This window comes from Teleopsis dalmanni, chromosome 1 (assembly GCF_002237135.1).
Source record: "Teleopsis dalmanni isolate 2A chromosome 1, ASM223713v2, whole genome shotgun sequence".
In the NCBI taxonomy this organism is placed as follows: Eukaryota; Metazoa; Arthropoda; class Insecta; order Diptera; family Diopsidae; genus Teleopsis; species Teleopsis dalmanni.
In genome coordinates, this window is record NC_051846.1 from 6,039,143 (window position 1) to 6,043,052 (window position 3,910).

Below are 3,910 nucleotides of genomic sequence, written 5' to 3' on the forward strand. Positions count from 1 at the left end.
TTATCAAAACAAAATAAGAAATACAATAAAAATTTAAAAATAAACTGAAAAAAATAATAAAATAAATTAAGAAATAAATTTATATATGCAAAACAACAAATAACGTAAACAGAGTAAACGCAATTACCAATTCAAAATAGTTTCCTACTACGGAATATGTATCTTTAATGCACTTCCACTAGAAAACTAGTATTTTTAGCTTCAAAGCAAGGCTACGACAGCCGTTTGTGTCCATTTTTTGTGACGAACAACTCGATTTTAACCTTCAATAAACAATAAGCAACAAACAGCAAACAACCAACAGCCAACAGCCAACAACACCTGAAAAGTAATTATGCATGTTAATGTTTCAGTTTATGTCATTATAAGATACGAGTTTACACTGGAAACTTTAACAAAACAATTACATTAAATATTGCTTACATGACTGACTATATTTCAGTTTAGAAAAAAATATAAATATAAAAAAAAATGCTCTAACCCAATTTTTCATCTACTGTTTGTAATGCACATTTTGGCTTTTATGTAAATGTATTGCGTAATGTTAGAAACATTATTATGTTATGCTCTATACGTTAGCGGTGAGAGAGTTTGACATAACATAAGCGTTAACGTAATATATGTTAACTTAACAGTCAGTCTACTCTTAAATGCTGTTTATGCACTGCAAAAATATTTTATTAGAGCAAAATCTGTTATTAAGTTCCGCTTCCGTTTTTTAAGAGTTTATGATATTATTTATTTTAACATAGCTCTTTAGTTTTTAAGAGTATCTATTGTTTCTATTACTTAACTCGATAACTCTTTAATGTTATAACATTGGGATTTACAGTAGCGATTATGAATTGTATAATTATGATGTAATAAATTGAAAGCAAAAAAAAATTATGAAAAAAAGTCGGCATATGAATGAAAACATATGGCCTGTTAATTTGCTTGTTAAATCTTTTGTAATCATGTTGATTTAATCAATTAGAGTAGTCATTTAAAGATTTAGCAAGTATGTCTGTTTATATAATATTTATAAAACAATAGATATTAAATCTATTAAGTGCAGTCATATGTAGTTTTTCTTGACTTAGATACAATGTAAATGTATAAAAATAAATATTAATATTATTTTTTATATTATTTTTCCATAATTTATTAATAATCTTTTTATTATATTATATATTCTAAAACCACTCAGATAAGTTCTCAAATATATATGAATAAATGAGTTTCAAGTTAAAAATTATATTTCTCTAGACAAGATATATATCTTCGAGTAGAATATGTGGTAGCTCTTGATACGAAAACTCTATTCCGAATAGAATAGAATGTTTTCAAATTTAGCCGCAATATGAGATAGACTTTAACCTACTAAAACCACTTCCTACGTGGTATTATGTATTACTAAATGGAGAAAATGTCCATTTCTAGTAATTAAAGGAAAGAGTTGATGTCAAGAACTTAGTATCCAAAAGTCTAAGTTTATTTAGTCAATTCTTAGACTAGCCACACAGCTAATTCGAATACCGTTAAATATCTAACATCAATTGTATTTTAAAAAGTCTATTGACTTAATTGTCCTGTCCGTATGTAATATGTACATTCCAAGTGTCAGGAATTGAATCCTGCCAAATTGGAGCCATTGAACCGCATATTATTCCACAAAAACAACATTATTCAAATTTCTGTAAACCGTATAATCTAATACAAAATTTTATATGAACCGATAAACTCTTAAAAATAAAATAACTAAATATATTTCAAGCCATTATATTTAAAAATAAGGTATTTGTTATCATTTTTTATATTATATAAAATATATTGATATATATAAAATATAATGATTTATTAAATATCATTATTTTGTGTTATGGATCTCCAGAACACAGAGCTAGTGGTAAATTACATTCACATTCCTCTTCTAATCAGCTTTATATATGTGACATTGCACTTAATAATAATAATAAATATGTATATTAAAGAAGACCCGAAAAAGCACAAAATACAAAAAATTGTGTTTTAAATACGTATTCTTTTAATATGAAACTCTCAGCATAAAAGCGCTTTTATCAAATAGCCACAACTTTAGAGTTATTCACTCTTTCCAGACTCAATGAGCTTCTTTGTTCATCTTTTATATTAAATCTCAGCCTAGATATTACAGTAGCGTTTTCATTTGCCCAGGATCTGTTGGTTTGTTGAACGACCTTATTCCCTAAAGATAATACACACGATAGATATTTTAATAATGCGTACTTAGGTGAATACGGAAAGTGGTTGACAGTGTTGAAATGCTATTTTTATCCAAAAAAGTCACCCACAGTTATCGATCGTATGATGAAACACATTATCAAGATTTAACACAAATGTCTACTTTTGCTTAAAGCTTGTTGAATATACGAACCTGTATCAACGAATGTATACAGATTGTGACAGGTATTTCAACAGCACTAAATACGGCGATTGGTTCATACCTAAATGAGATTTCTCTTCATATAGTCGTTTACGGATGTTAATCTATGTTATGGGGCATTATCAAGATATTACACAAGTGTCTCTCTTCTATTCTTCAACGATTATATAGAATTGCCGAGAGGTATTCTTATATAACTAAACCACATGAATACGGGGAGTAATTGGCAGCTAAATACGATTTTTATTCAGAAAGGCGGTCTGGCCTAGAGTTTGTTGAACGGCACTATTATGCAACGAATATATATAGGAGGATGGTTCCAAATGTCGATTACAGATGTCGATCATGCACTAACTGCTAACTTCCTTCTTCGCGATATTCTAATCAAATACGCTATATACAATGCATCGAACGTTTTAAAATGTTATATAAAACAAAAGATTTATGCATTAACCATGGTTTAGCCAAGTTTAGCCATGGGGAACGAACTCTGTAATGAAAATGCCCTTGGAATGAAAAAGACAATTCAACGTTATTTACTTACATAACTTTAGGGTGCATATACAACAAAATGTTTTTAAAATTTTCTCATAACTTCAACATAAAAAATGAATTTTTTAATTATTAAGCAAAAATTTCATTTCCTATAGATACAACGTGTTGGTCATTAACTAAAGAAATTTTTAATAATTTTTTGTGGTTTTTCGTATTACAAATTTTGTACTTTAACTTCCTTACCAGTACGTGTCCATAGACTCAACATCTCAACATCTCAGCGCCTCAACATCTCAAATCGTGCGTACCGAAACCGATTTAAAACTTAGTTGCGTCGCTCATGAAGCCAAACTAATTTTCATGAAAATTATGAAAGTACTTCAGTATAATATTTTATTTAGATTTAAGTACCAAAAAATAAAAAAAAATAAATTTTAATTTGTATTTAAAGACTTTTTCTATAAGAACTTGATTTTTGGCAGCAGCACGACTACTGCTAATTGTGCGCGAAAAATGACCGGCACACACTTTTCGTTTCGTTGAAATGTCAAAAATGGTTCTTAAGTATCTAAAAATGTCTATTTCTTTGAAATTATTCTATCTTAAAAAAAAAAAATTAACAGCTACTGTTAATTTTTGGCTTTATTTTGACAAAATTATTCGAATTACACAAAACGCTTAAGCGACATTGTCATATCAATGCAACTGGCGCCCTGCTCTTCATGATAAGGACGCATGCTGCACGCAACCATAAGATACAAGATACAAGTACTTAGTGTTGAGCATAGGCCTTATGTCAGCCAATTTTTGGGATTGATTTTTTTTTTTTTTTTGAAGAAAATGTCACATAAATGCGCGACGGCAATTATGTGTATAAGACGAGTGCCTCCATCACCAAATCACGATTGTCAATCTTTTCTTGTGACATTTTGACATTTCATGTGGATTGTGACAATTTATTTTTTGCTTATTTGTTTACTCTTTGAATGTCTATTAATTTATCTATTAATT